The sequence below is a fragment of the Cervus canadensis genome, chromosome 14 (genome assembly GCF_019320065.1).
Source record: "Cervus canadensis isolate Bull #8, Minnesota chromosome 14, ASM1932006v1, whole genome shotgun sequence".
Taxonomy (NCBI): Eukaryota; Metazoa; Chordata; class Mammalia; order Artiodactyla; family Cervidae; genus Cervus; species Cervus canadensis.
Genome location: NC_057399.1, coordinates 31266656 through 31292870, shown reverse-complemented (window position 1 = coordinate 31292870; position 26215 = coordinate 31266656). Strand labels below are relative to the sequence as shown.

The following is a 26215-nucleotide window of genomic DNA, read 5'->3' as shown; positions in this document are numbered from 1 at the left end:
TATTCATCCTCTTAAAGTGTTAGAGTTAGATATTCTTCCATGTGTGGATTTATATATATATATATAAATATATATATACATACACACACACACACACACATACACATACATACGTAGAGAGAAAGAGATGATTAATTCCTTCTTACTATATAGTATAATTTTATCAGTGTAGCATCACATCTCCTTAGCTTTTTTTAGTAGTCACGTCATACTCTTATATTTCTATCCAACGCATTTTTCAGAAGAGTCAAAGCTCCTTATAGCTGCTATACATACTGCTTCAAATACTTCCCAGAAACTAAATAAAAAGAAGCTTCAATGCAGCTGTGTAGTCTGAAAATCAGCTTCCCTTAACATCAAGGGACACATGCATATTCAAGCCTAAAATCCTTTAAAATAGTTCACGTGAAAAAGATTTTTTAAAAAACTAAAACAAATATTTTTTAAACATTAAAGTAATAAAGAAACATTATTTACCACAAAAGCCACTTGAAGTCCTGCTTATAGTACAGATAATGAAAATAATCAAAGCCCTCAGTAATTGAAGACCTTCCACTATTACACTACACACTTAAGAGAGGAAAGGCAAAGAGTGTGTATCAGAGTGAAGTAAGTTAGAAAGAGAAAGATAAGTATTGTATATTAACGTGTGTATACAGAAGCTAGAAAGATGGTACTGATGAACCCACTTGCAGGACAGCACTGGAGACGCAGACATAGAGACCGGACTTGTGGACATGGTGCGGGAAGGAGAGCTTGGGAGAAATTGAAAGAATAGCATGGAAACATGTACATTGTCATATGTAAAGTGGATAGCAAGTAGGAATTTGCTATGTGACAAAGGGAGCTCAACCCAGTGCTCTGTGACAATCTAGAGTGATGAGATGGGGTGGGAGATGGGAGTGGGGTTGAGGACAGAGGAGACATGTGTATACCTGTGACAGATTCATGTTGATGTATGGCAGAAGCCAACACAATATTGTAAGTCAATTATCCTCCAATTAATAAAGAAAGATAAATGTGTGAAAGAGAACTTTAAAAAAAAATATTGAAGTATAATTGATTTACAGTGCGGTGTTAGTTACAGGTATATGGCAAAGTGATTCAGTTATACATGTACATATATTCATTCTTTTTTAGATTCCTTTCCCATATAGATTGTTATAGAATATTGAGTGGAGTTCCCTGTGCTGTATAGTAAGTCCTTTTTGATTATCTATTTTATATATAGTAGTGAGTAATGTGTATATGTTAATCCCAAACTCCTAAATTATCTACCCCCACCATATTTCCACTTGGTAATCATAATTTTGTTTTACACTTAAGCACAAATTTATTGTCATTTATATTTTTCCAGTGTGGTTTAGGCTTTGTTCTGCACATTTCTTTCTTTGATTCACTTTGAATTGAAATTTTGGTATTAGGGTAATGTAGAGAATTCTCTGTAGAGAATTTTTTATGCAATAAATTTTTCCTGATTTCTGAAAAAAAGAAAGAGTGTATATATAAGGAAAAAAAGGAGTATAAAATAGTTTGATTTTTCTGATATCTTTCTCCCTCTCCTGCTTCAAATTCTCACAATCGCTAAACTTCCCCTTTGCTTGCTCTCTAATATTTACCCCAGTGTTACTCGCTGGACTTCACTCTTGGCATTGTTTTCCCACTTGTGTTTTTGGAGCCTTTCCATAAAGAGTTCAGTGATGGAATCTAAAGCTTCCTTATTTGGACTTTTTGCCTTGGTAAGATGCCTTACCCTGGGGCTATGATACCACTGCCCTGGCCACGTAAGGAAAAGCTATTCCTCAATTATTGTTGGTTCTTCTGTTTTTCTCCATGTATCGTTGGGTAGATTTTTAAAAACCGAAGTGAAAGATTTTATATTTTATCCTAATATGCTATCTCTTGTTTTATTGAACCTGTGCTAAGATGTTTGGAGAATCCAATTTTGTCATTAGATACTAGCCAACTAAATTTCAGGTTATCCACATATATGATAAAATCCAATTTATTTATTTAGCCAAGTTGTTCATAAAAAAGTAGCCAACCATAGGTCAAGGATGAAATTCTGGGATTAGATCACTGGAGATTTCTTTATTCATAGACAATGACACATTAATTTGTGCTCTTTGAAAATGATCATTCTATCATTTATGGATCACCCCAAGTGTACCATCAGCTAATTCATCCTTTTATACTTTGTCCACATTCAGGTGTACCATTTCTTTCTCTTTTAAAAAGTTATGTATGTATTTATTAATTTGTTTTTGATTGTGCTGGATCTTGGTTGCTGCATGGGCTTTTCTCTAGTTGCCACCAGCGGGGGCTACTCTAGTTTCTGTGTGTGGGCTTCTCATTGCAGTGGCTTCTCTTGCTGCAGGGCATGGGCTCTAGGACACACAGGCTCATTAGTTGTGGCTCCTGGGCTCTAGAGCACCGGCTCAATAGTTATGCTGCATGACCTTGGTTGCTCCATGGCATGTGGGATCTCCCAGACCAGCGATTAAACCCAGGTCTCTTTCATCTCTTGCATTTGCAGGCAGATTGTATACCACTGAGCCACCAGGGAAGCCCCCCTTTTTAAAAATTTTTCAAAACTTTTTATTTTATATTGGAGTATAGCCAATTAACAATATTGTGATAGTTTTAAGTGGACAGCAAAGGTATTCAGCCATACATATACATGTATATCCTCCTCCATTCTCCCCCAGGGTGTACCATTTCAATAGTATTCTTGGTATATACTCATCCTATACTCTTTAATGGCATTATAGCACTGCCTATAATGTGGCTACCTATACTAGAATTCCTATTGCCTAGTCTTAGCATTGTGATCTTGGGCTATTTACTGCTCTAAACTTCTGTTACTTTATTTATTAGGTGGGAGAAAATAATACTTAAGATCAACTAAGAAAATGCAAATAAAGCATTAACGAAGAGCCAGGTATCGAGTAAGTACTGAAGAAATAGTAGCTCCTCTTAACAGTAGTAGTTAACCTACCCTAAAAGAAAATTAAGTTAGTCTGAGTACAGTTTAGTCTTAATGAGCCCATGCTGAGTCTTAGTGAATACCACTTCTCTTTATATTAATAGGAATTTACATGCTCTCACTTTATGCTGTTTGAAAACTCATCCATTTTGATAATACATTTTTTTAATTTTATATAGGGATTAATGTCTGGCTCACTGATCTGTAATTGCAGAATTTACTATTTTCCCATATGGAGAATTTGCACTGCATTTGCTTTTCCAGTCCTATGACACCTCTCCCTTCTCCACTATTCCTCAGAGGTCACTGTTGCTGGTTCGCAGTGAAGGTCATCATAGCCAGGGCACTTGATATTCTGAATACTCCCACCTATCTTTGATACCAGGTCTCTCTTAAATAGTTTGTTCTTCCATCTTCAATCTGAAGATCATTGTCTTTTACGCAGAAGACTGGCAGAACAGGAACGCAGTGGTCCTGCTTCCTTTTTGTCGTCTGTTATCACCATCTGTCTCAAGCAGAGGGCCTACCTCTTCCTGTTTGTTCCTCTTGCTCATTAGTATAACTTTTAAAATTCTCTTCTTTCCCCTTTATGATACTATACAAACTTTAGCATCCCATGAGTTTATGCTTTAATTCATTCTTAAGACGTGTCTAAGTAGTTTATGGCAGAAAATGAAGAAGAACTAAAGAGCCTCTTAATGAAAGTGAAAGAGGAGAGTGAAAAAGTTGGCTTAAAGCTCACCATTCAGAAAGCTAAGATCATGGCATCTGGTCCCATCACTTCATGGAAAATAGATGGGGAAACAGTGGAAACAGTGGCTGACTTTATCTTTCTGGGCTCGAAAATCACTGCAGATGGTGATTGCAGCCATGAAAGTAAAAGACGCTTACTCCTTGTAAGGAAAGTTATGACCAACCTAGACAGCATATTAAAAAGCAGAGACACTACTTTGTCAACAAAGGTCCATCTAGTCAAGGCTATGGTTTTTCCAGTGGTCATGTATGGATGTGAGAGTTGGACTATAAAGAAAGCTGAGCCCCGAAGAATTGATTCTTTTGAACTGTGGTGTTGGAGAAGACTCTTGAGAGTCCCTTGGACTGCAAGGAAATCCAACCAGTCCATCCTAAAGGAGATCAGTCCTGGGTGTTCATTGGAAGGACTGATGTTGAAGCTGCAACTCTAGTACTTTGGCCATTTGATGCGAAGAGCTGACTCATTTGAAAAGACCCTGAAGCTGGGAAAGATTGAGGGCAGGAGGAGAAGGGGACGACAGGATGAGATGATTGGATGGCATCACCGACTCAATGGACATGGGTTTGGGTGGACTCCAGGAGTTGGTGATGGACAGGGAGGCCTGGAGTGCTGCAATTCATGGGGTCGCAAAGAGTCAGATGTGACTGATGCAACTGAACTGAACTGAACTGAACTGAACTGAAGTAGTTTAAATTCACCACTGGTGACCCCAAAAGCTCTTTATGCTTTTTGTTTGTCTTTTCAAAATACAAGCTCCAATATTTTCAATCTAAAATGGTATTTGAAGTAGTTTCTCCCAAAAATATCTTTTAAGGTTCAAATTAAAAGCAAACACTCACACAATGTATGACCCTGGAGAAGTTTAAGGTCCTACCATTTTTAAATGACCTGCCACCCACATCTCAGTTTTAAATGAATTCTGAAAGTCAATTGTTAAGAAAATATAAGGTGAGTAGATGATGTGGAAAAAATTATAGTTATGCCAATGGTAGTAACTGGACAGTCTCAAGACATATTGAAACTAATACCAACAGTACTACTGATGGATTGTATATAGGCTATAAGAGAAAGAAGAATCAAGAATTACAAAACCTATAATTTTTTTTGTTTGAGCAATTAGGTAGATGATAAATCTGTTTAGTGAAAGTTGGAAGATTTTGCAGCAGCAAATTTGGAAGGGGTATTAATAATTCTATTTGGTCATGCTTAAGTTTTCTATTAGATCCAAATTGAAATGTTAAGTAGCATATAGGAGTTTGGAGTTCCTAAAAGAGGACTAAGCTGGAGATATAAATTTGAGTTGTCTGCTGAAGATGAAATTTAAAGCCCTGAGACTAGTTGAAATTACTCAGATGAGATCACTGAGGTGAGAAGAGAGTAGAAGAGAAAGCCTTTGGTCACCAAAGCATTTAGAGTTCTGGGGGAGAGGGAAAGAAGTTTGAGATGAGGCAAAGAGACGAAAGAAAAGCCAAGGAAGCATGATATCCTGGAAACCAAGTGAGGGAGGGATGTGTATCAAGAAGGCAGGAATACTGCATGGTGTCAAATGTTAAGAGCTCAAGCAAGATGATCTCAGAGAAGCGAACATTAGCTTTATAGCAAGATGAGGTCATTGGTGATATAAGGTCCATTTTTTTTTTTAGAGAAGTCAGAGAAATACCCAATTAGAATGATTTGAAGAGAAAATGGGAAGTGGAAAGGTAGAGAAAAGCATAGACAATGCTTCTATTTTTATGAAGGAGAACAGAGACATGGAGAGTAGCAGGAATAGGGTATAGAATCAAAGGGAAGCTTTTGTTTGTTTGCTTTTTTAGTTTGTTTTCAATCATCTTAAAGGATGCATCAGTTTGGATAGGAAGGATTCGGTGACAACTATATTGATAATATAGTTGAGAAAGAAAAAATGGCAGTGAAAAAAAAAGTTTCCTTTTAAAAATAAAGGTAAGTTTGCCACCATCTTCCCATGCTGCCATAATGGTGCACATCAATGTCCTGGCTAATGCTCTCAAGAGTATCAACAATGTCAAAAAGAGAGGCAACGCCAGGTGCTTTTCAGGCCATGCTCCAAAGTCATCCTCAGGTCTCTAACTGTGATAATGAAGCATGGTTACATTGGTGAATTTGAAATCGTTTATGATCACAGGGCTGGGGAAATTGTTGTGAACCTCATAGGCAGGCTAAATAAGTGTGAAGCAATCAGCCCCAGATTTGTAATTCAAAGATCTAGAAGAATGGCAGAATAACTTGCTCCTGTCCCATCAGTTTGGTTTCATTGTACTGACAACTTCAGCTGGCATCATGGACCATGATGAAGCAAGACAAAAACACACAGGAGGGAAAATCCTTGGATTCTTTTTCTAGGGATATAATACATACAAATAAAATGCCTCAGAGGAAAAAATAAATAAAGTGAGTTGAGTTAAGATAGGAGCAGTGCCTTTTCTATTATAACTAGAGGGGAGGCTAATATGTGTATACAGATACAAGTAGATTGACCATCTGGTGGAAAGATGAGGTAGTTCTTACTGGAGTGGAGTATTTTTGTATAAAATATACAGACTTATTAGCTTAGATCATGAAGGGAAGAGAATATAAGAGAACTGAAACCATCCACTGCAGTAATAGATAAGTGAGCAAACTGGAGCAGGTTTGTCAGTGTCAAATGACCATTCTTGGGGTATGGTCATGGATTTGAAATGATTCTGGTCTGTACTGCTGTGATTCTCTCCATTAATACTGAGGTACTGTAAACAAATGTAGAGAGAGAGATTTGTATAAGGCAAGTTAGGATTTTTTTTCTGGTTATATACAAAAGAGATAAGCAACTAATTAATGGTACTAGTAAGGAGATAGTTATAAAGTTGGACAATAGAATCCAGACCTGATAACAAGAGAAGTAAAAGAATTGAATGTGGTCAGTATATTCATTCTTCTACTTGATTTGGGCTTATTTTGCTCTTTGGAGGGAATTTCTTGAGATAGAAGCTTATATTACTGGTTTAAGACCTTCCTTCTTTTCTATAAATTTCCCTCTCGGCACTGCTTTAGCTGCATCCCACGTTTTATATGACGTTTTCATTTTTATTTTCTGTTATGAATTTTTAAATTTCCTTTGTGACTTTATGATCCATTGTTTAGAAGTGTGTTACTTAATTCCCAAGTGTTTGGAGATTTCCCTCATTTTTCTGTTACTGATTTCTAGTTTCATTTTTGTCAGAGAACATACTTTCTATGATTTCAATTATTTTTAAATTGATTAAGGTTTGTTTTATGCTCAAGATATTGTATACTTGGTAAATGTTCCATGGTGCTTAAAAAATGTATATTCTGTTCTTGTTGGATGAAATGTTCTATATACATCAATTTTCTGCTGGTTAACTGTGTTGTTCAGATCAGTTCTAGGCACTTTCACTGTAAGATCTTTGCCACAAGCATTTCTGTTATTTTCAGATATTTCCATTGCATAACTAATTGGCCATAAGACAATTTTATGGTAAAAGATAAAATAATGAAAAATAAAAGGGAAATTAAAAAGGACGTGATGACTCATAAGAAACAAATAGCAAAATTAAAAAGGCTCCATTACAAAATATGAAATATTTGAACACATTTAAGATGTATGTAGGTTCATGGCAATATTGCACAAAGAATTGATTTTATATTATGAGTTGTACCTAAGCACTGTTATCCAAGTCTTTTATACTTTCATAGTATTTTATTACTTTTTTTTTGGTTTGTTGATACCTCTCCTCATTTGGCCTCACACTTTTCTTTTTCCTGAAAATGTCTTCCTTCATTAAGAGGGATGTTGGTTTTCAAATGCTAAGATGCATATTTGTACCTGACCTTTGTATTACATTGTGAAAGTTTGTACAGTGTTGTTTGTTGTTGGCATATTGTCACATGTCTGTTGACAGACACTCCTAAGTTCTATAGGAAATGTGGGTTCAACTCCATGCCTTTGAGACCCTAGGCCTCTTTCTCCTCCAGTGCAGTGACTTTGAAAATAAGAAACCAACTCTTGTGGCAAATTATCATCTGTCAGGTCAATGAAACCGTCAATAACATAGCTCACTGAAACCAAAATGTCAAACCAAAAACTGTCAACCAGTTACCTTTCACAGTAAAACGCCTTACAGCCAATTAGTCATGTGGCCAAAATTTCTGTAGCAAAAATTCTCACTACAAAAATGTTTGCTGCAAAGAAGCTTGCAGCAGAAATACAAGACAGGTTCAGATCTTCTATGTCCTTGATGATTTCTTATTAGTTCTATTGCTTGCTAAGAGGAGGCATTAAAGACCAAATGATAATGGTAAATTTGTCTATTTCTTTTTTCAACTGTATTCATTTCTGCTTTGTGTATTTTTGGGGTTCTACTGTGTGGTGCACACACATCAGGATTGTTATGTCTACCTGATGGATTGATTCTCTTATCACTATGCAATATGCCTCTTTGCCTCTAGTAACATTGATTGCTCTTAAGTCCACTTAATCTCATATTAATAGAGCCACTCCTGCTTTTTTAAAAATTAGCCTGTGCGTGGTATACTTTTCTATCCTTTTACTTTCAGCGTATCTTGTGGAATTCTAAGTGAGTTTCTTATAAATAGCATATAGTTGGGTTGTGTTTTTAATGTATTTTTAATTGTTGTAGTTAGACTATTGCACTTAAAGTAACTGTTGCTATATTAAAACTTAGATTTGCCTTTTATTGTTTGTTTTCTTTGGTTCTTATTCCTCTGCTTCTCTTTTCTTGCCTTCCTGAATGTTATTGAAACATTTTTAGAATTCTGTATTGATATATTTATAGTTTTTTTAGTGTGTCTCTTTGTATAGTTTTCATAGTAGTTGCTCTGGGTATTATAAAATGCATACAGGACTTATAGCAGTTTACTGATACTAACATTTTATTACTTCAGTGAAATATTGAATCCCTTTTTTCCATTTATTTTTCTTTACCTTCCCCACTTCTAGCATTGTCTTGGCTATAAGGTGGCATTAAAATATTTGTTTCAATCATGAAATATGACTTACAAAACTCATGAGAAGGGTAGTCTTTTGCATGTACCCATATTTCTGTTCTTTCCCTTTTTTCCCTTGTTATTCAAAAAATGATTCATCATTTTCTTTCTGTTTGAAGAAAATTCTTTTGCATTCTTGAAGGGTAGATGTGCTAGCATCAAATTCTTTTAGTTTTCTTTTATCTGGTTATGTTTTCATTGCCTCTTCATTACTAAAGGATAGATTTCCCAGACATAAAATTTGATATTGACAACTATTTTCTTTACTCATTTGAAAATGTGGTGGCATATCCGTCTGGCCACCATGGTTTCCAGAAGAAATCCATTGTCATTCAAAGTAGTGTTTCCTGTAGCTAATGTGTTGGTTCACTCTGACTGCTTTCAAGATTTTTTTCAATATTTTCAGTTTTTGAAAGTTTATGTCTTAGCATGGATTTTTTTTTAGTTTATATTATTTGAATTTTTCACAACTTCTTTATTCTATGGTTTTAGGGCTTTTCTTTTCTGTTTTTTTTAACCAATATAAGAAATTTCTCAACCATTATTTATTCAAATGCTCGTTCAGCACTCTCTCCTTTCTTCTCTCCTGTTAGTGTTAGTTGCTCAGCTGTGTCTGACTCTTTGTGACCCCATGCACTGTAGGCCACCAGGCTCCCCTCTCCATGGGATTTTCCAGGTAAGAATACTGGAGTGGGTTGCCATTCCCTTCTTCAGGGTATCTTGCCGACCCAAGGATCAAACCCAGGTCTCCTGCATTGCAGGCAGATTCTTTACTAGCTGAGTCATGAGGAAACCCACTAATACAAATGCTAGATTTTTTGTTATTGCCAAAATTTCTGTAAGTCTTTGTTTAGTTTTTTTTTTTTTTCCCAGTCTATTTTTCCCTCCTTTGTTCAGAATGGGTCAATTCTATTGATCGTTCCTCAAGTTCACTGATTTTATCTGTCACCTCTACTCTGCAACTTTGCCCTTAAGCAATTTTTTATTTCTAACGCTGTATTTCAGTTCTGTATTTCCCATGTCATTCTTTATTATAACTTCTATTTCTCTTCTGTCATTTTATGTCATTTCATTTGTTTCAACAAAATTTGTAATTGCTTATTAAGGCATTTTTAATGTGACTGCTTTAAAATTCTTGTTATTATAGAATAATTTCTATATTTGACTCATCTTGGTTTTGTCAATTTTGCTTTTTGTTCAAGTTGTGATTTTCCTCATTCTTGGTATATAACAGGTGATCTTAAAAAAAAACCATATCCTGGACATTTTGGCTACTAGAGTCTGGGTCCTATTAGATCTTTTCTTTTATGACAATTCTAATGAGAGTTTAGTTTTGAGAGCTCTTGTGGTACTGTTTTCATCTGCTTGGTTTATCTGATGTTGGCAGGGCTCCCAAAGCTCCATGGTAGTGCTGCCTGAAGGGGTAGAAATTTCTCCAGGCCAGGTTACCTCGTGTCTCTACATAGAGGAAAGGAATCTCTGAGTCACAGAGCAAAAGCTTTCTAGACTAGGCAGCCGATTGTGCAGGATTCTTCTCCCTGGTGCTACCCAACCGCCTGGTTTTTAAGAAAGTGCCATGAAACCTCAAACAAGGAAATGTCTTTATTTAAGCATTTGGTGTGTGCTATTCAAGCCAAAAGCCTGGATATCATCTATGATTCTTCCTTCTTTCAACCAGAAGTGAATTTACTGAGACTCAGTGAAGCTTAAGTTCTAGTGCTCCCCACTGGTAACAGCCCTATCAGAAACCTTGAAACCCAAAAGTGTTTACATGGTCACATATTTTTATAAAATTTTCAAAAGTAGCATATTTTAACTTAAGCTAATTAAAACTGTGCCTTTTTTCCCCCTGACTTCCCTTTTATCACATTCTCCTCATGTCATCACTGAGGTGCACTTTTGAGATGTAGCTGCAAGAAAAAGTTGTGTTAGGGATACATTTAGTTTGAAATTTGATGAGATAAGCCTTTTTTTTTTTTTTTAATCCACAGACACTTCTGTATACAGTTATTGCTAGACCTTCTTGCATGGAGTGGCTTTGGGAAAGTTCCTAACCACTCACTTCACTGACTTACCCAGCTTAGTGACATGAGATTCAGGACCTACAGTTATCTTACAATTAGAGCTCTATCTGTCTCACTCAGAAGTATTGTGTAGAGAGAAGAAATATTTGAAATTTGGGGATCCAGAAATTATCCTGTGGATAATTCTTCTAGTAATTAAACTTGTAATATTTAGCATTCATTTGGCTGATAATTAGAGCATTTATTTAGCTGAATATTGAAATATTTGAGACATAATGGTGCCTAGTCAAAATATAACTTCTCCCTTGCCACAAAAATGTAACATATATGATTATAAATATTCATATTTTTATATAGAAACTGAATGAAATTGAATTATCAGAATTTTTCACATAGAACACAAGATTAAAGCTATACTACATATAGTAAGTACATCTATGTGTGATGTTGTGTTTTATATATCCCAATTTGCCATAATAAAGAAAACTAAAGTTGATCAACCATGCTAGAACAAAGACTAAATTATCTTTCTTTTCTTTATTTATGATATTATCTTACAAAATCATTGTCATATAACAGGTGATATCAAAGAGTTTGCTGCCAAGTGTCTCAAGCAGTTGATTGATTAAAATTAGTATCTCATTATTACTTTTTCTTAGACTTGGTAATGTTTATAGTTTTTGGCAGCTTTTTAAAATCTGTAATGTGGCTTCTTTCTTTTGGCTTCTTTTCTCATTCTAAAGAAATACTCATTTTGTATCTAATTTGGAATGAGTAGTTTTGTATTTTTTCTTAAAAATGGTCCCATAATACTTGGATCAAATTCTACTATCTTCCCACTTTCAAATCCACATCCATTCTGTCTGGAAGTCCAGGTATTCCTACCTTAAGGTATATATTAATGTCAACTCTGTCTACTTCTCCCGACCACTATGACTTCCATGTGTAACTACTCTCACCTCTCATCTGAACAACAGCGCTAGCTTCTCTTTCTTGGGCAGAAATACCTTAATTTAGTGTAGCCAAATCTACTACTTCTTCTGTATGTTTTTAAGACTTTACTGTCTTGCTTTCTCCATTCCAAGGAGAAAAGTCTCTTAATTTTTCTTTTTGTCTTGTAAATTTTTTACACTTATATCTTTAGCCATTGTAGAGTACTTTTATATTCTTCTAAGTAACTAACCAGGAATGCTGACATCTTTTTAGAGAGAGAAGTTTTCTGTCCTAAATCAAAATACCAACTTTATCATTTATTATGCTCATTTTAGATTTTGTTTTATACCAGGTATCTATTTGTCTTATTAGTATGGTAGTACATGGTGCTTTTATTACAGTAGATTTAGAGCACTTTTAATATCTGATTGAGTAGGTACTTGATATCATTTTTTAAATGAAAAGTTATTATACATTCTTTTTTCCGTATGAATTTTTGACCAATCGAAAAAAATTATGTTGAGATTCTGATTAGAACTGCAATAAATGTATGTATTATTAATAACATAGGAAATATTGTCTCTTCAATTTCAGATCTTGTTTTATGCCCTTCAATAAACTGTTATCATTTGCTTCATTTAGATCTAATTACTGTCTTCTTAGATTTATTTTGGTAATTTTTTTTTCTATTGTGCTTATGAATGGGATGTTTCCTGTTTCAATTTCTAATTGCATAATATTAGTAGAAAGAAAAGCTATTAATTTTGCATCTGGCTACCACATTACCAAATTCTCTTATTAATGCCCACAGATAGTTTGCAGAATATCTTCTATTTTCTAAATATAAAATCATACCAACAGGAAATACAGTATTATCTTTTCATTCCCGTCTTTTAAACTGCTTCTTTATTTTTTAGCTTTATCAGTCTCCAAAATGTGTTGTATACTAGTGATAATAGCAGAAATCCCTGTTATGTTACTGATTTTAATTTATAAATGGCTACTGTATATAACATGGTTGTTGGGTTTAGGGAAAGCTTATTAAAAAATCTTGTTTAGTAGGTGGTGCTGTAGACTGAATTATGTCACCCCATAATTCATATGTTACACATATGTAACTCCTTATGTGACTTTATTGCAGATAGAGACTTTGAGGTGTTTAAGGATACATTAGATCAGAAGGGTAGATCCCTGTCTGCTAGAACTGGTGCCTTATAAGGAAAGGAAGGAACACCGAAGTTGGCTCTCTCTCTCTGCTGTGTGAGGACACAGTGAGAAGTTAGCCATCTGCAAGCTAGGAAGAGAGATCTTATTAGAACCCAACTATACTCATACCCTGATCTCAGACTTCCATCCTCTAAAACTGTGGGAAAATAAATTCCTCTTGTTTAAAGCTACTCAGTCTATGGTGTTTTATTTTGTCAGCTCAGTCTCACTTAACACAAATAGTTTCCCCCTTTTCTTTCCTAACTGAGAATTTTTTGGTGTAAATGCAAACTTATGAAGCCATAAGTTATGATAAACATAGTCATGACATTGTCCTCTAGACCAGCAGTTCTCGACTGCAGTGATTTTTGTCTTTCAGGATATTTAGCAATGTCTAGAGACATTTTTGGTTGTCACAACTAAGGGAGACTATTGTATGCTGCTGATATCAAGCACGTAAAAACCACGGATGCTGCCAAATATCTTATAATGGTGGAGAGTGCCCCACAACAAAGACTTATCTGGTTCAAAATGCCAACAGTAACAAGGTTGAAAGACTTTGCCTAGCCAAGCCCCTAAAAACTCCTGTACCTGAGAGGGAGAGAAAAGGAATAAAGTTTCTCAAAACTACCTATAAAATGCCTTATTGCCTGAGACACAGAGGTGCCAGGCTGGGGGTAGTGAAGCACTGATCCTCAGAGCGCTGGTATTTGGTGGAGCTGGACCACTCGCTCTGCTGGCCCTAAAAGTAGAGGTCAGTAGTAGGTTTTGGTATCAGGCTGCAGGCCAGTGATGCTGAAGTCCTCCTTGCCTGTTATCACTGGCATGTGTCAGGTAGAACACAGGCTGGGCAGGTAGAGAAACTGGTTCTTTTTTAGTAGCACATGAACTGGCCCATACCACATTCTCCTTGGGCTGCCAAGACCTGCTATAGAGCTTTCTCTTATTCCTAATTTGACTTAGATTTTTCTTAGGAATGACTAATGAACTTTATCAAATACTTCTGTAGCAATTATTGACAGAATCACATGTTTTTTCTCTTGTAATGTTTGATGTGTTCAATCATCTTGATAGATATCTTCATTTCAAAACATAAAACATACAAATTCTTTTAAATTGCATTGGATTTTTTTACTAAGGCTATTCTAACTTTATTTGAGAAGTTTTCATGTTTTTCTACAGTCTAGAGTTGGTGGACTAAATATATATGTGTACATATATATATATATATTCACTAGTGTTAGAAAGAATTCATGTCTAAAACCATCTGTGTGTCTTTTAAATTATCAATTTTTAACCTTTGTGATTTATTTTGTAGCCAGTTATGAAACAGTTTTAGTCTTGTACCAATTTTGTTCATTTCTGTCTTTTAATAGTTTCTTGATTGGCCTGGCTTCTTCTGGTTTATACTCTAGTAGTCAGAGTAATCTTTTCAAAACCAAAGTTAAATCATGTCACTGTTTTGCTTAAAATGCTACTCAATAAATATCGTAAAACAAAATTTGAACTCTTTACTATGCTTTCAAGGCTCCTAATGATTTTAGGTCTTATCCATTACAACTCTTTCTTGTGGTACTCTTTCCTTAACCATTTTATTTCACACACATAGTAATGAACTGCCTGCTTCTCAAATATAGGACTCTCTTTCTTCAGGGTCCTTTTTATGGGCCTTCCTCTTTGCCTGGACAGTTCTTCATCCCTTCCATATTTCATATCAGTTTTTACCTTTCTTCCTAATTCAGTTTTTAAGTTTACTACGTCAGAGGCATTCCCTGGCCACCCCATCCAAGTATATTTCCTCTCACCCCAAGACCTACCCTGTTAGCCAAAGTAGGCAGAGATTTTCTCTTTTCCGGCAGTCACAAAGACTCAAAGTCAGGAGCCACCCGAAATAGTGGATTGGCCCAAAATTTCGTTCAGGTTTCCATACGATGTTTATGGAAAACTTGAATGAACTTTTTGGCCAACCCATATACATTTTTCTCCCAAGGGAAAACTCATATATTGTGTTGGTCACTGAGAGAATTATCTCCCCACTATTCTACCTTACTTTGTAAGCAGTTCATGGTTTCAGAGCCGAAAGGTTTTAACAGAATCCCATATGAATTTGTTTAAGATAATTTCTGCCACTGAGAACTTTTAATTCCTTTTGATTCTCTGTAGACAAACATTTGTATGCAATCGCATATGAATGCCAGGAATACCTTAGAATTGTAGCCATGTAGGAATTTATATGTGTACAAGAACACTAATGTTCAGAAAAAGGGAAGGGAGAAATTACATTTTTGATCAAGGTATCAACTACTTTTTATTAAAAAAATTAGTATCTCCAAATGGCTTGCTGAGAAATACTATTTGGCAAGATATTTCTCAATCTGGCTTACGTTGCCTGTTGTAATTTTACTAAGCTAACATTTTAACGTTTTTGAATGTATTCCCAAAGATATTTAATGATCAATGAGTCTTTAAAAAATCAGCCAATAAATATGTAACAAAAATGGTCCACTAAAGGAATGCTGAAAATTCACAATATGAACAATGAAGAAATAAACCCATGTGCTATTACTGAATAGATACAATTGCTTTGAAAAAGATTTCACTGACCAGCTTTAACATGAAATTACTACCAAATTCAGTTAATGTGTCTCTTTTCCCACCATATAAACTTTTTGAAAATAGAACCCACCCTGAACAGGAAATTTTCCAAGATAAACATCAAAACCCAAAAGTAAGTGAATACAAGATAGGCCAGTCCATATTCATGGACATTCTGTATTGGTGTGGATAGCATTTGCTAGCATGTACCAACTAAATATTAACATTTTCCTGTTTTCTGGATATAAGTGGTCCAGACTTTGAATGTAGATTCCTTTTATTGTCACCTCAGACTGGGCAATATTCTTGCTCTTAAAATGCTGAAATTCGCTTCTCGGTGAACTTCAAAAGAGGGAGAGCCAGCCTACAGCAGATGCTCTCCTGCTAACTCAGAATCATTCATGGGAGTTGTCAATTTGTTCTTCCAAAAATATCGAGCACGATGAGAAGAAAGCAAATGTTTTTGCTATCAAGATATAGACATTTGGTCAGAGCAATAAAATAGCCTCCAATGCCAAAAAGTAATAAAGAAAATGTGGAATGAGTAACTTCCAAAAGTTATGGAAATAATTTGACTGTGTCTTACTACATGATAAAAACTGACACGATTCCTAACTACCCACAGATGGAAGCACTCCTCACACCACGTGTTCAAGCAGAGTCATCCTTACAGGCTTTACAGCCGTGGTGCAGCCAGGAATTCTGTTTCAAAACCATTATGGATGTATATAAAATGTGTATCCATGTGTGGTTAATTTCTAATGGTGGTGATTAGTTTGCTTAAAGCCAATACAAATTCTCTTATAGCAAATGTTACATGTTTAAAAGATGACTGCATAGGGCCTCAGGTGGGATCTATGAATATAATTGTTTCTAATCTATTTGTAGTTCCCCGGGCTATATAGGTAAAGGGATAAAACACACATTTTACACTCAATTAACAATGTATATCAAATAGGCATGCACATTCTGCTTCTGCCACCACAAATTAACCCTTATTTTCTTTGCTGAAAATGGGAATTAATAGAGTTACAGAAGATATGGATAGAAACCCCACAGAATGCAAATTCAGTTTTTATTTACATAAAACTTCATCAGTGTGAAAAGTATTATGATCAACTGGTTTAAATAGGATTGGAGAAGCTGGGAAGAAAAGAGGGAAAAAAAACTTTTGTAGGCTGTGTAGTGTGAGGAAAGGGGTGGATCTGAGTCCAGGACACCTGGATTTGAATCATGGTTCCTGAATTCTGTGTTACATTGAGAGGTTTCTTCATTGAAGTTCCCTGCCTTGTAAAATTAGGATAATAAAACCTCATAGAGATATGATGAGAGTTAAAGGAAATAATGAATACAGTATGGTGAAGTGTGGGATACATAGTGGATATTCAGTACGTGAAAGATACTAGTATTTATTAAGTGCCTTCTACCTGCCAGGTGCTTTTGATACGTTGTCTCATTTCAACCTTAAATTTGACTCTCTGGTTTTACTGTAAGTTGAAGTTGCCTGGATTAAAAATTATTGGTGACTACCTCTCATTCCCAGACACTCTGAGGTGTGACTACCAGTTTGGAATATTAAAAAGCTCGCCAGGTGATTCTAACGTACAGCAAAGTTTAGAAACCACCACCTTCCAGCAATTCAATGAGCTAAGTACTAGCATATCCATTTTTGAGTAAAGAAAATAGAATTGGGGGATTGATTTACTCAAGATCACATAGTTGACCTGCTTCAAGCTTCGAATTTGCACTGGTCATCTATTTTACATTAGGTAATGGACATGTTTCAATGCTACTCTCTCAAATCATCCCACCCTTGCCTTCTCCCACTGAGTCCAAAAGTCTGCTTTTCACATCTGTGTCTCCTTTGCTGCCTTTCGTGTAGTACCATCTTTCTAAATTCTACATAGATGTGTTAATATACAGTATTTGTCTTTCTCTTTCTAACTTACTTCATTCTGTATAATAGGCTCCAGTTTCATCCACATCATTAGAACTGACTCAAATGTGTTCCTTTTTATAGCTGAGTAATATTCCATTGTGTATATGTACCACACCTTCCCTATCCATTCATCTGCCAAAGGACATCTAGGTTGCTTCCATGTCCTAGCTATTGTAAATAGTGCTGCAATGAACATTGGGATACATGTGTCTCTCTCGGTTCTGGTTTTCTTGGAGTGTATGCCCAGCAGTGGGGTTGGTGGGTTGTATAGCAGTTCTATTCCCAGTATTTAAGGAATCTCCACACTGTTTTCCCTAGCGGCTGTACCAGTTTGCATTCCCACCAACAGTGTAAGAGGGTTCCCTTTTCTCCACACTCTCTCCAGCATTTGTTGTTTGTAGACTTTTTGGTGATAGACTTTCTGACTGGTGTGAGATGATACCTCATTGTGGTTTTGATTTGCATTTATTTATAGTGAGTGATTCTGAGCATCTTTTAATGTATTTATTAGCCATCTGTATGTCTTCTTTGGAGAAATGTCTGTTTAGGTCTTTTTCCCACTTTTTGATTGGGTTGTTTGTTTTTCTGGTATTGAACTGCATGAGCTGCTTATATATTCTGGAGATTAATTCTTTGTCGGTTGTTTTGTTTGCTATTATTTTCTCCCATTCTGAGGGCTATCTTTTCGCCTTGCTTATAGTTTCCTTCCTTGTGCAAAAGCTCTGGGACAACTGAGATAGAGTGGGGAGGGAGGAATGAGAGGGAATCTGCATGGGGGGACACATGTATACCTGTGGCCAAGTTATGTTGATGCATGGCAAAAAACCATCACAATATTGTAAAGTAATTATACTCCAACTAAAATAAATTAATGTTTTAAAAAATCTCATAGTTAATGATTGACTATGTGGATATGGGGGAGATGATCTTGATGTATTATTTTATAATAGTACTGGGTCATCAAAACAAAAAAGAGTTACAAAATAATATGTAGAGTTCAGTGCTAATTTTTTCTTACTTAAAAAGTTAATCATATGTGTAAAAAGACTATAAATATGTTTATCAAATACATTTGTGAAAAATTTGTGGGGAGTAGGGAGAAGATTAAGTTTTTTGCATGGTGATGATTTTTCAAATGTTCAACAAAGAATATTCATCACTATTTTAATGAGAGAAAAAAGTATAAATGGTATTTCTGTAAGAATCAGAAAATGGACAAGTAACAGGCTTATAAGTTCAAGGATGAACATCTTTAATTTGAGGGGCCTGGAGAACATTCAGATGATACCCAAAGGATGGAGGAATGGCATGATTCTGAAGCCTAGAATAGAGGTGTGACTAGATATATGATTTTTTTCTTGGAAATATCTGTTAGATCTGAAATTACTCTCAACCTCCCACCAATAGTGAGGTAATAAAGAATTATAAAATTCTTACTAATCTAACATCAGGATTTGTATCCTTTCCTTTTAATTTCCTCTGCCAAAATCTTACCTTAGCCCTGAATAACTCATGACTTGAAAATCTATAACTTTTAAGCTGATCTCTTTTATTCTAGGCTATCTTTCAATCTATTCTGTATACCTCTGCAATAGTACCTATAAAGTTCTAGTAAGCCTTCTTCTTAAAGACACAGTTGGCTTCCCATTGTCCACTGAATGAAAATTGAATTTCATAGACAGACATTCATGACTTTCTGTAATATGACCCTTGCTGTTGGTTTTTTTCACCCTACTCTCCTAGGAAACCTGATTATTTGCTCAAATAATCTTTTATGTGTCCACTTTACTTGTGCCTCTCTCTTTTCCAAATGCCCCTCTGTATTTGCACCTTTTAAAATTCTGCCCATTCTTTGAAGCTCATGGTCATCCAGGAAAGCTCTGTTATTATCCTCTGTTATTTCCATTGGAAGTGATCATAGCTCTGCAAATTTCGCACTCACCTGTATCACTTATATGGCATTTATCCCCCACCTGGAATGTGGTTTACTATTTACAAATCACTTCACAGTCTATGCTCATTTAATTCTCATAAACAATACTGGGATAGGAGATACCAGATCACCATCCATTTCTAGAAATTTTGTTCATCTTTAAAACCTGAAACTCTGTACCTGTTAAAGAATAACACTCTGTTCTCTCCTCCTCTCCCAGCCCCTGACAATCACCATTTCTACTTTGTCTCTACAAATTTGACTACTGTATTTACTTCATATAAGTGGAATCATACAGTATTTGTCATTTTTTTTTTTGTCGTTTTGTGACTGGCTTATTTCACTTAGCATAATGTCTTCAAAGTTAATCCATTTTGTAGCATGTGTCAGAGACTCCTTCTTTTTTAAGGCTGAATAATATTCCACTGTGTGTGTATACCACATTTCGTTTATCCATTCATCTGTCAGTGGTCACTTGGGTTACTTCCAGCTTTTGGATATTGCCAGTTATGCTATTATGAATGTGAATGTACAAATATCTGCTTGAGTCCTTGTTTCAATTCTTTTGGGTATATACCTAGAAGTGGAATTACTAGATCATGTGGTAATTCTATTTTTAAGTTTTTGAGGAACCACCATACCATTCTTCACATTGGCTGCACCATTTTACATTCCTACCATCAGTGCACAGAGTTTCCAATTTCTCCACATGCTCACCAACACTTATTATTTTCTGTTTTTTATTTCGACAATAGTCATCCTAGTGGGTATCAAGTGAGTCTTTTTCATTTTGAGGATTAAAAACAGGAGTTAAACCAGGGGCCAAGGAGGTTATTATAAATAACTGCCTTTTAAGACAATATATGGTATGCCAGACACTCAGCCTTAGGTCCAAAAAATGGGAGAAAGTGACTGATTCGGTGACCATTTGTAGAGCCTGTGGCTTCTCTGGGCTTCCCAGGTAGTGCTAGTGGTCAGAGGAGCCTGGCAGACTACAGTCCAGGGGATCACAAAGAGTCAGACATAGTATATGACTTAGCATGCATGGCTTCTCTAATAGGACAGTTGCTACTCAGCTCCAATAGATTAAAGTTTTTGTATATCTTCATACATTACATAAGATCTTTTGTTTTTTTATTTTTTTTTTTGTTTTTTTTTCCTTTTTCCCTATTTATTTTTATTAGTTGGAGGCTAATTACTTTACAATATTATAGTGGTTTTTGCCATACATTGACATGAATCAGCCATGGATTTACATGTGTTCTGATCTTTTGTTTTTTTAAAAGCACTGAGTAATAGATTTGAATTTTGAACCCTTGATAAGCCAATAGTCTTTAGGTAACTAGGTTTGAATATAAGGATGCCAATATAGGCTCTTGGGTATGAATAGAAGCCTTACCACATTTTTGGGTGAGAGTCATACTAGTAGGCAATAGAGCAGAAATTCTGGGTCCATGATGGAGTGAGTGCTGAAATTCAGTATCTGCGTGCTAAGTCACTTCAGTCATGTCTGACTCTTTGTGACCCCATGGAGTACAGCCAGTCAGACTCTTCTGTCCATGAGATTTTCCAGGCAAGAATACTGGAGTGGGTTGCCATTTCCTCCTCCAGGGGATCTTCCCAACCCAGGGATCAAACTTGTATCTCCTGCATTGCAGGCAGATTCTTTACCACTGAGCCACCAGGGAAGCCTGAAATTTAGTGACTAGAAAATGGCTAATATGACAGCTGAGAGTTGATGGCTAAGAGCTCAAATACTTTGCGCTTCTACTTAGCAAGGTATAGAAGGGTCATGGAGAAGGAAATGGCAACCAACTCTAGTATTCTTACCTGGAGAATCCTGTTGACAGGGTAGCCTGGCGGGCTGCTGTCCTTGGGGTCACACAGAGTTGGACATGATTGAAGTGACCTAGCATGCATGCATTGGAGAAGGAAATGGCAACCCACTCCAGTATCCTTGCCTGGAGAATCCCAGGGACAGAGGGCCCTGGTGGGCTGCCGTCTATGGGGTCACACAGAGTCAGACACACGTGACTTAGCAGCAACAGCAGTAGAAGGGTCATGCTGGGGATTTGCCTTTCCACAGAATTTGAAAAGCATATCTTCACCCTGCTTCTGTGTTTTAGACATAACTACTGGCCAAGGATACTATTAACATTCTGCTGCAAATGCCCTTTGGTACAAGTAAGCACTAGGAGATAGTGCTGAGAGAGACTAAAATTCTCTCAAGATACAGAGAAACATGTGGGACCACTGGGAAAACATTATAGAAGAGGTTGGGTAATGTATGTATATGTGGGGACCATGACAGTTGTTCTCTAGTATTTGCCCTTGGGGAAGGACTGTCTCTTATTAGTTACATGCAGAACTGTGTGGAGCAGGGTTTGGTGAAACTTCTCTGCAAAGGGCCAGATGGTAAACATCTTAGGCTCCATGGGCCAGGTACAGACTCTGTCACATGTTCTTCTTTGTTTTTTATTATCTCTTAAAAATATAAATAAACTTTCTTAGCTTGCAGGTCTCAGAAAACAGTCCATGAGCCAAATTTGATCCACAGGCTGTAGTTTACCATCCAGGATGTTAAAGGAACGTCCATCATATTGTGTGATCCTTACCTTTCTGGTACATTGTTATGAGCCATTTGGGGAAGAAATGATTCCTTGCATCTATCACACTTTCTAACATAGTGTCTGTAAATATTCAGGCTCAACAAATACTGTAAGTAAATGAATTCATGTATCAGAAGGGAGTTTTCAAGTATTTTCAGCGAAGTGGTGCTATTATGAATCAGTTCTAGGATATAACCTTATTACAGTTTAGAGGTAAAAGGGAGCAGGGACTGTTTTCTTTTTCTCTGTACGTGAAAAATGCTGGAGTGGTTCTACAGAGACTTGGTGAGAGGTAATGGTAATGCACCTGTATTTCGTGGAAAGAACAAAAATGATAAGCATTGAAAACCCTGTGACAACAATACAGATCTTAGATTTTTTTTTAATGTCCCAAATTCATGGTAGACACAAACATTTGGAAAAGCTGACTTCCACAAAAGTAAATGTAGTATGTTTCCAAGGAGCATATTGTTGTATATACTCTCTTTGTGAAACACGTGTTTTAAACAGGAATTTTATGGTGTTTGTGAAAGTGAAACTAAAAGTTGCTCAGTTGTGTCCAGCTCTTTGCGACCCCATGGACTATACAGTCCATGGAATTCTCCAGACCAGAATACTGGAGTGGGTAGCCTTTCCCTTCTCCAGAGGATCTTCCCAACCCAAGGACTGAACCCAGGTCTCCTGCATTGCAGGTGGATTCTTTACCAACTGAGCCTCAAGGGAAGCCCATGGTCTTGTTAGCTTTCCAATATAAAATGTAGAACTCCAATAAGGGTTTGAGGGCAGCATTTTATCTCTAGGTCAGTAAAATGATTTCCACTTAATAAATTTCTTTTATTTGGCTTATGCTTGCAGCACCCTGTGCCACTCCCGCAGTATGCCATGGAGATAAATTAACATTTTCAGGTCTCTAGGATACCGGTATTACACTGTCCTCAGCGAGGTGCACTATGCCTTGCAGAGTATACAGGCCTGAGTGTGTTACGAGGGGCCTCAAAAGTGTATGTAACCTCAAAATATTTCATTATTTGCACTCAAGAGTGATATTAGGACTATAAAAAATTATTCCTTTGGCTTAAAGCACAAAATCTACCAGAGTATCCTGTTAAATGCAACACTCTGGAAGAGATAATGACACGCTAATTAATCCATTATCATTAATGAAGAACCCAAGGAAGATCCATTTTTCAGATCACTAATTCTCCAGTGCTCTGCTGAAGGGAAAGCCCTCCAAGCACAAGATTTAATGGTAAAGGAGTTACAATGACCCAGCACCTACAGGGGAGGAACTGGGTAGGGTTGAAATAAGGATGCCAGGAAGTGAAGCGAGATGAGACAAAGTCTCATTGGACAAAGTCTCAAGCTTACTTTTTAATGTTTATTATTATTTTTATTAAACTATAGTTTATTTACAACATGAGTTTCAGGTGTACAACACAGTGAGTCAAGATTTATGTGGGTGAGGAAGAACAGAAAAGAAAACTGTGCTGAGAGAAGCAAGAACATGCAGCGTATACAGGTACCTCCTTCACAAAGTTCACCAGATTCAGCTCTGGTACCGAAAGTGCTCTGAAACGGTTACTTAGTCTCCTCAGGAACATAATTCACCAAAGAGACTAGAAATCTCAGAAATAGAAACAAGCTAGTTTCTTAATGGATTCTTAAAAGCTGGAAGGACCTATTATAAATATTGCACTGTTCTAGGTAGTATTAGAGAGATGAGGGGGGAAAGAAACTAACATGTTCTAAGCATATACTCCATGCTCACTCATTCTTTAGTTTCCTCATATGATTCTTCCAACCACCCTGTGAAAGAGGTAGTAATCCTATCATTACAGATGAAAAATTTAGTTTCAAATGGCCCATGTGACTTGTACAAAGTGTAAATTTCATTATTTTTTATTATTCTTGTAGTATAGTTGATTCACAATATTAGTCTCAGGTGTTAACATAGTGATACAATATTTGTATAGCTTAGTACTCTATTTAAATTTATTACAAAACAATCTGAATTATGTTTAATTCTAAAAGGAATAGATAGTTGTATATTGTGATGTAATAAATAGTGAATAAATCATGAAAATATTTCCCTTGTGGTAGAAAAATTGCAAGCTACAATCTGTAATTAATTACCTGTACACTTTTGTGTATTATTGAGCAGTAAGACTAATATCCAAATATGCAGGTTATCTTGGGACCAAACTGAAATATGTAAATGAAAGCAGAAGAAAGGTACATGGCTTGGTTTTCTCAGAATACAATTTTGACTAGAATAAGAAAAAAATTTTATTCCAAAACAATGGATATATTTTCCTGTGTTGTACAACATTAGTAGTTTGTACGTCTTAATCCTCTTTGTCTGTGTTACCCCATCACCCACCCCTCTCCTCACTGATAACCACGTATGTTCTCCGAATCTGTGTGGCTCATTTGTAATATATGTTCTTTTGTTTCATTTTTAGAGTCCACATATAAGTGATAACATGTAGTATTTGTCTTTGACTTACTTCACTAAGCATAATACTCTCTAGGGCCATCCACATTGTTGTAAATGGCAGAATTTCATTCTTTTTTATGACTGAATAATATTCCATTGTACAAAGTGTAAAGCTCAGAGCTCAACAATACTTGCTTGGTGTTAAATACTATGCCGAAGGTGTCTATGCATCTCTCAATGTCGAAATAGCTTGGGAAGTAGACATTGCTAGGCTTTTGTTTGTTTTTTGGCTTTGGGGTTTTCTTAATAAATATGTAATCTGATGCTCAGCCAGGTTAATTAATTTGGTCAAGATGAGTGAGGATGCTGGGATTCAAACATACACACAGACAGTTTAAGTTCTAAGCCCTTAAACATGTGGATTTCATTGCCTTTAGGATGAGCAGTTCCTGTCTTCCATCCTTGGAGCAGAGCTTTATATCCTACTACATAACAGTGTATTCTGTGTGAAATATATTATTTAATGCAAACCATACAATAGTATGAAAATGTAACAAACCTCCTTCCTTATGTTGCTCCCTTCTTCTTTTCTTTCTCTTCCCCCTCTTCCTCCTTCTTCTAAGGATCTAAACTTCACATGGGTATAGGCCCTCATTTCCAATTAGGGGTGGGTAGGAAGAGATAGGGGACTTCCCTGTAGCTCAGACAGTAAAGAATCTGTCTGCAGTTCAGGAGACCTGGATTCAATCCCCAGGTCGGGAAGATCCCTTTGAGAAAGTAATGGCAACCCACTCCAGTATTCTTGCCTGGAGAATTCCATGGACAGAGGAGCCTAGTGGGCTACAGTCCATGGGGTTGCAAAGAGTCAGACACAACAGAGCGACTAATTCTACTATTCTTCTAGGATGAGATAGAAGGGAGAATTCCTAACCACATTGATTAAAAGATCCATCCATGTCAGGTAAGTAATCATTTAAATCAAAGTTCAAATCCCTGACAGGTCTGTTGCCTTTCTCTCTATTTCCACACATGAAGTTTGTGTTCAAGAGGGAACCAAATCCATCCTTATGGTGGTAGAAGAGGCTTCAGGAGCCCAAGTAGGTGTTTTGCCTGCCTTGGCTTCAGGTGTCTATGATGACATTTGTCCCACTTGACAGTGGTACCAGATTGGCCCCTCCTATGAAGTCTGTGAATTGTCCTTCCTTGACTCTAAAGTCACTTGTCTTCACCTCATCTATAGCAGTGTCCAGCAACTGGTTCTGTCATAGGGTACATGTGATGGCCATCAGACAGGCTCCTGGCATCAGGGATCTTTGGAAGTTCTGTCTTTGTATTCCCTTTTGTCTAGTGGTAGCTTTCTCTAAAGCTTCTGCATGAGGTCACCTTTCTCTGAAAGAAGCTTTTTGGTTAAGGGAAGATGGAAGTGATAGGCCCCAGGGAGCTGGTTGTTGGATGCATTACTTATGTGGCCTTCTTAAGACAATTTGACATTCAGAAATCCCTACCAAGCCAGCTCTGGCTCCATTGCAAACTTGGGGATAATCTCCAGACTTACTATGCCGTCTATAATTTCTAACTGACAGGGGGAGGAATGGAAGGACTTCATGTCTGATACAGTGTCTCTGCAAATTGGCATATTTACCCATATGAGTTGCAAACTTAGGCCTATACAAAACTCTGAACACAAATGTTTATAATATCTTTGCTCAGAATTTCCAAAAGTTGGAAGCAATCAAGATGTCCTTCAATAGATGAATGGATGAGCAAACTATGGTAT

At 36.4% G+C, this 26215-nt stretch overlaps 1 pseudogene; it reads left to right on the top strand.

The window, feature by feature from the left end:
- The first annotated feature begins 5702 nt into the window (after window positions 1-5702).
- LOC122453364 lies at window positions 5703-6101 on the top strand (annotated as a pseudogene).
- Window positions 6102-26215: the final 20114 nt, after the last annotated feature.